This window comes from Lycorma delicatula, chromosome 4, assembly GCF_047948215.1.
Source record: "Lycorma delicatula isolate Av1 chromosome 4, ASM4794821v1, whole genome shotgun sequence".
Classification (NCBI taxonomy): Eukaryota; Metazoa; Arthropoda; class Insecta; order Hemiptera; family Fulgoridae; genus Lycorma; species Lycorma delicatula.
The window spans coordinates 163,836,704-163,851,020 of record NC_134458.1 but is presented as its reverse complement, the minus strand read 5'-3'; the positions used below and the strand labels follow the sequence as shown (position 1 = coordinate 163,851,020).

Sequence of the window (14,317 nt, the reverse complement as noted above, 5' to 3'; positions counted from 1 at the left end):
TAGATTTGAATGCACGTTAATCAACCGATAAATTTTTAATTGTAATAATAATTAACAAAAACCAATTTTTTACCGTTAAAACTAATAAATATTAAATGTTAACAAATTTTACTAAAAGGTCGTTAAAAAACTAAAGATCCGTTTTATAGTCTTCGATTACTTAGATAAAACGTAAATGACAATTCTGAATTGAATACACAGAAATTTCTTTATGCAAATTAGTACATACAACTTTTTTTCGTGACCTATCGGAAAAACGAAAATTTAAAACAATTATCCAGAAGAAAAAACTAAAAAAATTTTTTTAGTTTTCTATATAAAAAATGATGACCGTCTGACCATCTGGTAATGCTGTGTGTCCTTAATCCCTTCGGTACCGTATAATAAGAATATAGAGGTTTAATCGGGGCTGTGTTTGCGTCTGAAAGGCAATCTTTACACGTTTAATTTCCACCTAACTTCTTTAATACTAAAAAGAAAGAATTGAAAGACAAAAGTATAAAATTGCTTATGCTATTTATTATAAAAATGAACTAAATGTAAAAACTATGCCCAACAATTTACTTCCAATGAACACTAATTTTGAATATAAACATTATTAAAGTTATAAATAGATTATTATATTTCCATGTAACACAGGTATGAAAATAAATCTACAAAACTACTTAATCGTATAGTATCGGTGAAGATAATTGCGTATAGCTCTTTTAGTAAAAAATTACTCCTGTCTGAGTGGTTATACGTATAAGTCGGTATGCTTGATAAAAAGAAAATTTGTTTGTGACGGGTTAAGATACGGTATTAGTAGATTCAGTCTCATAATCAGTCAAAGGAATTATTTGTTGTGATCGGTCAAAATTTGGTGTTTTCTCTGTTCGGTCACAATTATTGCTCTTGTAACGGTTGAAAAATGAGGAGTTTTACAAAAAGCTCACAAGAAGTGTTTATAGTAAAGTAAATACATCTGCTGATTTTTCTTTTAGCTACAATTGAGATTTTAGAAAATTTTCCTGTTTTCTTTTCGAAAAACTGCTTATATTTTAACTAAGATTCATACCTGCTTTTCGTACGTGCTTGTTTCTCTCGCCCGACCGTCTAGTCAGAACTACCCTGGACCCCTCTGCGTTATCCTCATGGTTGCGAGGATAATATTGACACATTTTTTAAATTATTTTTTTTTTAAATTTCAAATCTTGTAAATAAGCATTTCCACTATTTTTGTAAAACTGACAGCGACCAATATACAGATATTACCGACATTTTCAGGAAAGTAAATTATTATTTTTTTAATTACACATATACCTGTCGACTTCCACAGAGCTCGCTTCTCTCGCCATAACCGCGGGAAGTCCAGAGGGCTCTGGGATAACAGGAATGTATTCTGCAAATTTGAAAGGGATCGGTCGGTTTTCGCATGATGCTGTTGAAAACAGAAAACTATCAGACAAACTTTGAATTAAACACAAAATCTGTACCTTATAATGTATTTTCTTGCTTCATTTGTTACAATTTTGTTCATTAATAAAAGAATTTTCTGAAAAACTACTTTTCTCATTGTTATATGATATTTACTTCGTTTTTAGAACGTAATCTATTTATAATATATTTTTTTAATGATAATAATAAATTAAAAATTTAGTGTAACACAAGTAATAATAAAGTTACACCTGATAATAAAACTGAAAACTATTAATCTTTACGCTTACGCTGATCTTAAAATTTTACTCTTTTACTAATGATAAAGCTAAATTTTAATGTTCCTTTACGAAAATTAATTAAAAATAGCAGAATTTTTAATAAAATAAATCTAAATATATATAATATCTACTAGAAAATCGGTTAATCTCTTAACCTTTACTTTTGGTCGCTGATTTAAAAAAAGGAAGTTTAAAGAAGTGAATAGACTACCGAGGGTGACGTAACTGTCTGGAATGCAGAAGTATGTATTTTTTCAACCTTAAGATTCTAAATAATTTTTTCGACATTTCACTTCAAAATATATTAGAGATTAGAATGACTTCTGGTTAAATATCATTGAACTACAGTAATACAGTAATGTATAATAATTATGTTAAACAAAATCGCTCGAATAACCGTATGTTCTTTTAAAATATCTTTCACCGATATTATATAATAATCTACGAAGTGGCTACAAGCCACTCCCTTTCTACGATATAACATACAGTTTACAGGTGATTGTAAAGGTTAATCGGCTGCTTTCATTTACTCCTAAAAGTGTAATGTAATGTTAAGTGTTGATTCAACACTTAACATTATTTTTACGAGTTCAGTGAGAATTTTGATTTGTATAGTGTTAAGTTAATATGGCAGACACAAACGAGTATTCAATTGAAGTACTTATTGTCACTAATTGTTACTGTTTGGATGTATGAGCGTACAAACGCGAACGCTAATTATAACATTGGAGACCGATTCGTTCATCGTTTTGATAAGAAAGCACCATAATAGTTACACTTTCAAAGTCGAGATAAACACTTCTCCAACGGGTCAGTCCTTGATTTCAAACGATCTGGTCATTCCAGTCGATTAAATAGTTCTGATATTGTTGAGAAATCCTATTTACGATCTCTCCTTAAGTCGACCGCGAAAAAGTTTTCAGAACTCGATGCTTCAGAAAATAATGAAAAAAAAGTTTGGATTTAAACCCTTTAAGCCTATTTGTGTTAATGAGTTTTCTGACCGGATCGATAGCTTTAAGGGAAGCTTGTTACAAAGCGACATGAAGTGCTATTCCGATGTTCAATATCACATAAAACAGCTTTCTTCTCTGGAAAATTCACCATTTAACTGAATAATTGATTTTTAGAATGTTTTATTTTATCTTAAAGAATATCCTTACTTTTATGAGAAAATTACAGACCATCAGTCACGTGTCATGAAGTGGGCAGCGATATTTGAAACGCATCTGATAGAACTATTTTTTCGAAGGAAGTTTTAAAGTATTTCATACCTTAACATGCTTGAAAATTATTTGATTCTTCGGCTTCCATCGATCGGTAAGGAATTAACTGTCATTTTATTGCAAGGTGGAACCCCAGCTCGTTATGCTCAATCGGTAAGGGACTTTTTAAATGAACGTTTTGAAGGACGGTGGATCGTAAGGGGCTTAGAAATTAGATTGCTGCCTAGAAGTCCAGATTTAAACTTTGATCCCTCTCTTCGGGGCGTAGTCAAAGAAAAAATTTCTTATTTGCGACTAAAGAATATCAATGAGCTGAAAACCGGTGCGGTGTCAAAGATTTTTGTTTAACGACTTTGTTTTTCATTACAGCAGAAAATCTTTTAATGGATTGGCGTCCGATACAAATGTGTGCGGTCAATGCAAGAGCGCATACTGGTATAATTTAAATTGTTTTATATGTTAAAGTAGAAAATAAATTAATGACAAAAAAAATTCATTTTCTTTCTTCTTTATATGAAAACGGACTTTTCCGATACCATGCAAAAGAAACTTAAAATGGGACCGCCAGGAAATGTTTCTGTGTAAATTAACTTAATAAAATCATCGAAATCGGTAAATTTTTTCGTGTTTAACGCTTGAAACATAAATTTGAAAACATATACGGGTAAAATTGAGGACCTAATCTTTTTAACCGACTTCAAAAAAAAGAGTTATCAGTTCGACAATTTTTTTTAAATTACGTTACGCAATATATCCGACAATAATAAACCGATTTTGATAATTTCCTTTAATCGAAAGAGAATACTTTCGGAATGGTCCCCTATAAATTTTAACCAAATCCCATGATAATCTTAGGAAAAATACCAAAAAAACCGAACGGCTCGACACCCTTAGTCGCTGACCGCTCGCACAGAACAAAAGGAGGAGGTTTTAGAAAATAATTTATAAAAAATAATAATAAAAATCGACTTCAATAAATAATAGTACTAAATAGTTACAAATAATTATATTCTTATTTATTAAATAAAGTTAAAGTATTAACAACAAATAATTTTTGCAAAATTAAACAGTCATTAGTAATTATTATACAGCCGGGTCAGCTGATTAGGATCAAATACACATGAAAATCCCTCATTTTATACTGTATTAAACTAACAACTAGCGTTATCTACTATTGCAGAGTACTACTGCAGAGTACGTCAAAAACAAAAAGTTGAACTTAGAATATTCCTACAAAGCCCTTAATCATGCACATCGGCCATGTCGGAATAATCCGTCAAAGACTGGTAAGGTATTAAATATAATACACACACGCGCGCGCGTACTAGATACCACCAAAAATTGTGAAATAAAAACCGACTTCAAAAAATAATAATACTAAACTGTTACAAATATGTTTATTTATTTATGTTACAAATATATGTTTATTTATTAACTAAAGTAAAAGTATTTACAACAAATAACTATTTTTGAAATCGGCCCCAGCAAACATAAATTAAGCATAAAGTTACGTAACATTACTACCTCAACCGACCGCTAGGCGTATTCTCACATGTGAAATGGGATCTGAAGAGCATATGAGAAAGAGCGTCTCACGATCATACTTCATCTTGAGTTCGCTAAGGCATATATACTTGTTTAAATGTATGTACCTTAGCATCTATAAAATATTCTTATATCATATTTTTCTATGTCGCATTTTATTGTATTATATTTTTGTAGATTTCATTTTATTATAGTAAAATTTCTATGACCAATTTTGCATTGTTTGTAGTAGGATTTGTATTATATAGATCATAGGTTTTTTTTCTGTTTAACTTGTGTTGGCTGGCACCGACCTCAAAAATAGTTATTTGTTGTAAATACTTTTACTTTAGTTAATAAATAAAAAATATAATTATTTGTAACATTTTAGTACCGTTATTTTTTGAAGTCGGTTTTTATTTTTTATTTTTAAATTATTTTATTTTTGAAGTCAATTAAAAACACAAAATGATTAAAAAATACGTGTAAAGATTTGCTGAAGCGTTGTAAAATTAGGAAACATTGAATCCTGGTGTCAAGATAGCTTTAATTTATCTTTAGTTATTATAAAACGTAATTAAATAGGTTCTCAGCCGAAACGCTGCGAAAAATTTTAATTAAAAAAAAAGAAAAAGTAACCTAACCTCTTTAATAAAGATTAAGGCTTCATTTTATCCTTAATATTCAAGATAACTTATTAAAAAAAAAAAAATTGGATACTTTCCCCTATAATGGAAACTGTTTTTTTTTTTTGTTTTCTTATTTTTCTTTTTTCAGTTCACACAGCGGGATTGCATTTTACTAGAATATTTCAGGGAATTGAGAATTTAAGTAAATAAAAATATAAATCACTTTTCTTAAATTTAAGAACCTGTAATCGTGCAGGTAAAAATTATGAATAGGATAATGCCAGGCGATTCAGGTAATTAATTATTAAATAGGATAAATGTTGCAGTTAATTATATTAAAAAAAAATTTCAAGAGCGTAAAAAGTTCGTCCTACAATTCGTTTGATAATGTTAGATAATCATTTATAGAAAAATGAATGTGCAGTAAAAATATTAAGTTTTACTGAAACTAAAAGAAAAAAAAAATTTCCGAGGATTTACTTACAACAAATGAAAAAATATTTTCACCAGGCAATAAGCGAAACAGAAGTTTTTTAATTAACCACCTCTTTTAGTTTAAAGGAGTAAATTTTATGTTCTTCATTTTTCTACTTTTTTTTGTTTGAGATATCTCTTTTTTTACTTTTAACCACCGCTTAAATTTCCTTAACAGAGTAAAATAATTACTTAATAAAATAATTTTTATATCCGATAAATTTCATTATTATTCATTTATAATGTACTAACTCCCATTGTGTTCGTTATCCTCAAGGCTATGAGAATAGTATTGATAAATAAAAATTAAAGTATAGAGACTTTACAAATACCTGAAAAAGAAATTAAATTACAAAAGAGAGAATAGGAATAACTGTATCGATTAAATTACACAGACTTTTGGAAATATCGTTTTTACAAAACGTTTTTCTTTTTTGATAAAAATGAGTGTTGTATTTTGTAAAGGAATATACATTACTTTTACATCTCTAGTTAAACTTTATGACGTAATGGAGTTTACATGTTTGTTCTACGAACTACTTACCTGAAAATCCCATTTCGACCGTAATTCAATCGAAATTTGTATATCCTATTGAATAATTGTGATAGTTAAGTTCGTTAAAGAAATTTTTGAAAAAAAAAGATAAATTATATATAATTTAGTATAGAATAATTCAAAATTTTTTATCCGTTAATGAAAGCTAATTTTAATGTATAAAGATGTTAGATCAATTAACTAGTTTGAATCGGGTTAAAACGTAAGTGCATTCAAAGTGGCTTTTGTACAACTTACATCATACTAAGTTAAAAGTACTGTAGAGTAATCTCGTCTAACTTTAAGATGAAAAAGTTCTGAAGAAATGTGGATTTATAAGAAGAGGATACAGACAAACCTCTTAAATTATTTAAAAGATACGTTGGCTGAAAAAAAAATTACTCTGAGAGATACTAATATAGAAACTTCATTAAAAAAAAATGAATATTTATAGCTGAAAGATCTTCTTTTTTTTTTTTTTAATAAAAATATTGTTTTAAAATTTGTTACTTTTCTTTACTATTTAATCACTTTAAAAAAATTTTCTTTTTTAAAACTTCTCCAACCGATTTTAAAAAAAATTCTAATTATATAAAAATATATAAGCTACTTTTGAGAATATTGGAAATAAATTAATTTTTTTTTTACCCGATTTAGAAAAAAGATTTGTCTGTTATCGGAAGAGTCCATTAAATAATATAAAAAAAACACAGTTATTTTTTCGTATGTATTTTTACTTCTTGTAGGAAGTATTGTAATCGCGAAAAATTTCGGTTTTCAGATTTCAACAGAAATATCCATTTTGACCATCCCTGAATCCATTTTGATTAGTTTCGGCGTGACGTCTCTACGTACATACGTATGTATATCGCATAACGTTTTTTTTTTGTTTTTTTTTATTATAACGACACAGCACAACTTTACAATCTGTTCAGCAAGATAACTGAACAATAAGTAAATATGATGTATTTGAACTAGCATTAAGTTATTAAAATCCCAGCAGCTTGTGCCGTAATAATGAAATAGAAGAGAACTCCGTACGGCCAGACCATAAAGTCACCTAATTGAAACGGTTAGGCAGACCAAGAATATTGTTCCTCAGCAATCTTGAAAAATCACCGATCTTGTTATCTAATAAATCGATCGCCAAATAATTCGGGTGCCGATCCAAACGATTTTGATACCGTAGGCTGACCAAAGAGATTTCCTGTCGAACTGTTCCCAACAAAATAATTATATATAAGACTTATATATCAGGGTATGTTGATCATTTTCCGCAGTATTTTTGTTTGGTAGCGTTCAAGAATGTTAATACTGGAGTTGCACGATATACCCCACAATTCAAGTCCGTAAGTCCAAACAGGCTTCAAAACGGATTTATAAATCAATAATTTACTTTCTGCTGAAAGCCGAGATCTATGTTCTATCAGCCAGTCCATGTGTTTAAACTTGAGATCCAACTATTTCCGCTTAGAAGTGATATGTTTCGCCCAAGTAAGTCGTCGATCAAGATGAAAACCCAAATATTTAAAATCTTGATATCTCGGAATCGGGACACACATCAAGATAGAAACAGGAGGACAGGTTTCCTTACGAAGGGTGATCGTGGAGTGTTTTGATTTTATTTCGTTTATTTTATTTTCCAACTTGTAAGTCACGATTCGAGGAGAGTGATATAATCTTGAATAAAATGAGACGCAGTAGTCGGATTTTCGTGGACAGCAAGAATTGTAGTATCGTCAGCAAACGTTGCAACTGTGGTATCTACCGTAATTGGCAAGTTAGCTGTAAATAGATCATACAAGATGTGTTCGAGAACGCTACCTTGAGGTACCCCTGATTGTATAAGGAACAAATCCACAAAACCTCTCCAAGTTTAACTTGAAAGCACCTGTATTCTAGGTAAGATTTTAGTACCACATAGAAAACATGCAGTAAAACCTTTTTCGGTTTATAGAGCAATTCTACATGCCAAATTTAATCAAAAGCCTAACTGACATCGAGAAAAACCGCTGAACAGTACTGTTTCTCGTCTAGAGCATGATTTATAACGTTAACAATCCTGATTGCTTGCCCCACAGGAGCATGTTGCTCCCTAAACCCAAATTGGTGAGCCGGAATGTGATCGTCCACGAACCGCTTCAGTCTTTTCAAAAAGAGATTTTCAAAGACCTTAGAGAGCACAGGAAGCATGCTGATAGGCCTATAATATGTTACATTTTGGGATCTTTACCCGGTTTGATATAACAATTAACTGTGAAGTTTTCCACGGACCAGGAAAATTACCAATTCGGATAGAATTGAAAATCAAAGTAACCAAACGTATCGCATGCCGAGATAGTACCTGAAGAACATGATCGGTGATCAAATCATACCCAGGCGCCTTCGCTGAATGTATTTCATTGTTAATGACCGAAGAGACTCGTGTACTGTAAAGCGCATAATCGGCAAGGACATTTGGAAAGCAGAAGTCAAATAATCGGAGATTTCTCTGATCTCCTCCGGATGTGTCTCGACATTACTGGGCTGGAATACGTCGGAAAAGTGTTGAGCAAATAAGATCGCCTTCTCCTGAAAACTTCTCGCCCACGTTCTGTCAATGTTACGGAGAGGAGGAATAGACTGCAGGGGTCTCTTGAATGACTTCGCAGCTTTCCATAAAGTGTACTCAGCTGCGTGCCCATCAGAAATATTCTCAATGTTGGATTTAAATGAAGTGTCCTTAAATGCTCGAATTAACCTTTTTAGTTCTTGAGAAGCCCTGTTAAATCTTCCCTTATCAGCAGGGTAACGAGTTCTCTGCCGTACGCGTCGTCATCTCCCGCGTTCTTCAATGTTCTCTCTGATGAAGACCGGATACGTATTTTGAGCTGGGGGTGCAAAATCCAAATTGGACATAACTGAAAAACGATTAGCCGTAGGATGATGAAATTTTGGATTTAGGACTGTTGTAACATCTAGTTGTGCACCTCCCCTTTTAATTGCAATCGACTGACCCGAAAGTGTCCAAAAAAGCCAAAAATAAAAAACAATTGGATTTTGGACTTTATCTTAACTGCAGTAATAAGCCCTAATTGAGAGCTTTTCAACGATATCATAAGTGGTAGTTATTTTCATTGGTTCCAGAATTATAGCCAAATAAAATTCTAATTAATGTAATATTTAGATCTTACAGTTGGGGGGGGGGGGGGAAGGCACATCGATTCGAATCAGATTTCACTCCTTTTTATAACGTTTTTTTTAATTTAACTATATTGATTTATTAATAATTATTAACCTCTGATTGTAAAAAAATTACGATGAATAATAATTCAATAACAAAAAAAAAAGTATGAAAGATATCAGAAGATATTAATGAAATAAAATTTTATGTACTTTTCATTTAAAAAAAATGTGTATATGTAATTTAATGGGCGTACAAGGAAGTCACGTGTTGTCCACATCAGATTGTTTTACATATGTATGTACTTAACGATTTTGTTCAAATTCGGTCAGTAGGTATTTATATAATGGGGCATTTATCGTGTAAAAACTTTGTTCAAATTTTCCGAGAGGGCGGTCGAAATTTGGAAAATTTTTAATATTTTCTACTTTTTACTCGATCAGTTTAGAAAGAATCTCTACTAACAAAAATGTAACGCTTATTACATAAACTTTCAGAAAAGATATTTGCAAAAGTTTTACTCCTGCCCCCCAAAAATTGCAGGTATACGTCATTAGCGTTTTTAGAATATTTTAATAGAAATAGAAATACGTTTAAAATAATCGTACAGGGAGACTCTTAGTACAATAATCGCCTATTATAAATGTTTACATATGTTTTTGGTCTTCCGGTACTAGATACAATAATTCGACAATATTTTTTTATGAATTTACGCAAAGTTTTAAATTTTCTTAAATTAAATCGTATTAGTACTATTATTACTATACATGCATGCTTCAGAATCATAAAGAGCAAACATCATTGTAAAAATAACAGTTTGCAAAAAAATTAATCCACAAAAACAATTTATCATTTAGTATATCAAAAGTGTTCAGTTTACTACTCAAAATCTCAAAATTTTACATCGCTAATGAAATTTTTCGACCCTCTAACGTATTACTTTTACTTAAGCCAGAAAAAAGTATAAAGTGGTCGGGTATATATTTGTAAAACCCTATATTCAAACAAATTTTTACTAATATACGTTTTTTAAATAATAGTTTAAATTAAAAAAAAAAAAAAAAACAAAGTAAAGTAAAGGAAAGTGTTGAAATCGTTTAAGAAGCCAGTTTTCGAAATACAGCTTGAGTTTCTCAGTACGGGAAAGTATGGCGACTTTTGCAGTTATTTGCAGTTTTTTACATTGTAAAAGAAATCATCTTGTGGTTTCGTAGATATCTTTCTTCTAAGATTCGTAAGTCGAGAATTTTCATTTAACTACAAAATCTTTGTTTTTATGGTTCGAAATTTTTAATGATTGCTTTTTTGTTTGCCGTGATTAGTTAAGTCTTGAATTTATTATATACTGTGTTCAGCGTAAGAACTATCCTAGCTGTTGTTTGTAGTAGTGAGATTTTACTGCGCTTGTTAGATTTTGTTAGCGCAGTATACCGGGTGACTCAATTTGCTAATCCTCACCAGTATTTATATAATACTTTATCGTCTATCGTGTTTTTGTCAACAGAGATATAACTTTAAATTTAGCTACTGTGTAATTAATTCGTAAATAATTCGGTTTTAGTCGGCGCCAAATGAAAACATCAGACGTAAATCAGATCATAAATCAAACGTAAAACATCAAAACATATCATTTGTAAGCGTAACTTTCGAGACAACGTCTATTATAACGCACGCTTTTTGTTTACAACTGGCTATAATTTTTAGTGAATAGAGTATAGCGTAATATTATTACTGTTGTTATTTAAAGAACCTTTAAGTCACTCTAATATTTAACGTATTTTTACGCGAAAATAGAAAAAATTATTTGGAAAACGTGATATAAAAAATATTTCATATTTTACTATTTTGGACGATTTTAGCTCACGTTCGTCAGCGGGTGGTCTTAATCTTGTAAACGTGATTTCTTTACTTCCATTATCTTATTTTGATCGATTTTCTTATTTTTATTATGAAAATTTTCATTACGGACAAATTTCTTTCATACAAACGACGTTTTTTGTGCATACTTACAATTGAAATAAAATAAACATTAAAATATAACAAATCGAATTCGAAAATTTCACTACAATGTAAGATATATATATATATATATATATATATATATATATATATATATATATGTGTGTGTGTGTGTGTGTGTGTGTGTGTTTTCCCTTTTTTCGAGAACCAAAAATAGAAACAGATTAGTTTTAATTTAACGCATATATTTTTTGTCGAAAATATTTTTTTTATTTTAAAATAATACTTATAATATCGTTTTAAAATCCTCTTGTAGTTCTTTAGATTAATTTTGAAAACTTTTTCTGTTATGGAAAATATAGCGTCGAGCTTCTCAATTGTACTTTCTCAACTCGTCATATTCGTACTGTCGTGTAACATATTCAAATAAATCGGTTTGAATCCCTTTGAAAAATAATCGGTTATTGAACTATATATAGTGTTATTATTTTATATGCGTAACTCGTTCTCTTCCTTCTCTGCGAAGTAATAAAATGAGATTAGTAACGCGCAGCTTTTCAAATGATTTTTAGCGTTATTAAAGGAGAACAAGCAATTAAAATATAACCTTAATAATGGAAAACCTGTTCTTGAAAAATCGGTTACAAGGAATTTGATGTAACTGAAAGCAAATAGCAATAAAAATCCTTGATCTACTAGGAAATAAAATATGAGAAAAGAAGTCAAGGACGTAAATGAAATGACCGAACCGGCCGTTTTGAATGGTGTTACATAGCATTAATCATTCTTTCAATAACATTATGAACTTCATACATGTGTAAATAAATAAACAAAAATAAAAATATATATATACACACACAAGGGTTTTTAAAAATGGAAACCCTAAGTAACATTTCAACCGTTAAACTTAGAAAAAAATTTGGTAAATGCTCCTACCTCAAGATGATCTCGTATATAATAATTATTCAATATACTTTATATTTATAAACATAAATTAATATCGGGTTTGTAATCACCTAATCAGTGCACAAAATGTATAATTTTACAATTTTTATTACTTTATATACAAAAAATCAATCGGTTTAATTTTTAAACAGTTAGCAACGATATACAGAGCTGCAGAACTTTCGCCTATTTGCATAAAGTGCTTAAATAAATATTAACCTTTAGCCATTAGTAAGAAAGTTAAAAAATAATTCTTACTTTTACCACTTTACTTTTTGCTTTATTTCTTTTATTATCGAAAGAAAAATAATTACAAAAAATAATTGAAGAATGATTTGTTAAACCGGTTTTTAAAATTAGAATACACCAAATCCTGAGCTAAGGTACTATGACCTTAGACATTCTACTTAATATTTTTTTTGATCTCTATATCCGTGGTAAGGATCCAAAACTTCCATCTTGTTAATGTTTTAAAAAAAAAATACAAACAAAAAACTTCATAATTTAACTAAAAACTAAGTAACTTAAAACTTAAAAGTGGAATGTTTAAAGTAGTAAAAAGTAAGAAGTTTTCAAAAACGTAATTTTTATTGTCCATCTGATGTTCATTTATTAATTCTCTGATGTCATAAAAACCGAATCCACCCTGATAACGATACGTAGAAAAGAGTAATATTAAAAAAATTGTAGTTTAATTAGAAAGGTAAAATTTTTATAGATTCTTATTTTTAAGAGCGGTGATGTATTAAGATAGAAAATGGAAATTTTCCTATCGTGAAAACGATAAATTTAGATAAAATTATTCAAATAAATTAATATGATTGATTGAAACTAAAAAATTAAAGTTTTATAAATTTTCTACTTATCCATGAAATACACGGTGTTCCATTTTCCGCACAGATTTAAGTTCTGTAATATTATTTGACTTACGAGAGATTTTGATTTTGTAGTCGGTAGTAATCGGATGATATTACTGTATATTTATTCTCAGTTAATTTTTTTAATATCTATATAAAGTACAACGGGGTTTTAAGTATAAAGAGTAAGAACATTCTTTTGCTTCAGCACGAGTAGAAAAATATGTGTACTACTTACGTGCATGAATAATCCCGGGCGAAATTTCCAAATTCCTCACTTCGTTTGCAAAAGCCGAAAATGGTGACCCTGTGTTTGGCGGAATGACGAGGCAACTCCTCACTAGGCTCTTCGTAGTCGAATATCTCGATCGAATGTTTCTCGATCGGGTAAGTTGTCGAACTATTAGTGGGCTACCGCATCTGAATAATTCGTTGACGGCTCACAACTTTTAGTTCTGGAGAATAGTCATAGTATTGTTCAGGTCAAATATGACCTGAACGTCTCAATCTACTGATTGAAAACTCAGATGATTTTATATTAGTGGGTCCGATGCTACCGGGTGTCAAATGGGCAGTTGATTTTATATACAGGAGCATTTTTATCAGTAAAAATGTCTTATTTGTTGCTGTTCCAATGCTACAAGAATGGAATAAATGCAGTAGGACGATACTTAGAACACTTTCTCCTTTGTATTAAGCATGCAATAAAGAACTTCTTTTTTTTTTTGTTGATTGTTTTTATTTCCTTGTACGAAGTAAAGGAAGTATTGTGATCGCAAAAAATTTCGGTTTTCAGATTTCAACGGAAATTTTGACCATCCCTGAATCCATCTTGACTAGCTTCTGCGTGACGTCTGTACGTATGTATGAATCTCGCATATCTGAAAAACGATTAGTCATAGGATGTTGAAATTTTGGATTTCGGACTGTTATAACATCTAGTTGTGCACCTCCCTTTTTGACTGCAATCGACTGAACCAAAAGTGTCCAAAAAAGCACAAAATTTTCCAAGTGTCCAAAAAAGACTTTTTCTTTAACTGCAGTAATAAGGCTCTCATTGAGAGCTTTTCAACGATTTATCATAAGTGGTACTTATTTTCATAGGTTCCAGAGTTATACCTAAATGAAATTTTAATTAATGAAATATATGGATCTTAGAAGGGGAACAGATCGGTTCGATTGCGACTGCATTTCCTTCTTTTCATTTAAATGAAATTTTAATTAATGAAATATATGGATCTTAGAAGGGGAACAGATCGGTTCGATTGCGACTGCATTTCCTTCTTTTTTTTACCCTTTTTTTTAAAA

General features: G+C 30.2%; 1 protein-coding gene across 1 annotated transcript in view; it reads right to left on the bottom strand.

The window, feature by feature from the left end:
* LOC142324047 (superoxide dismutase [Cu-Zn]-like) overlaps positions 1-14,317 on the bottom strand; it is a 267,530-nt gene that overhangs the window by 155,549 nt on the left and 97,664 nt on the right. The gene's annotated exons all lie outside the window — the stretch shown is intronic.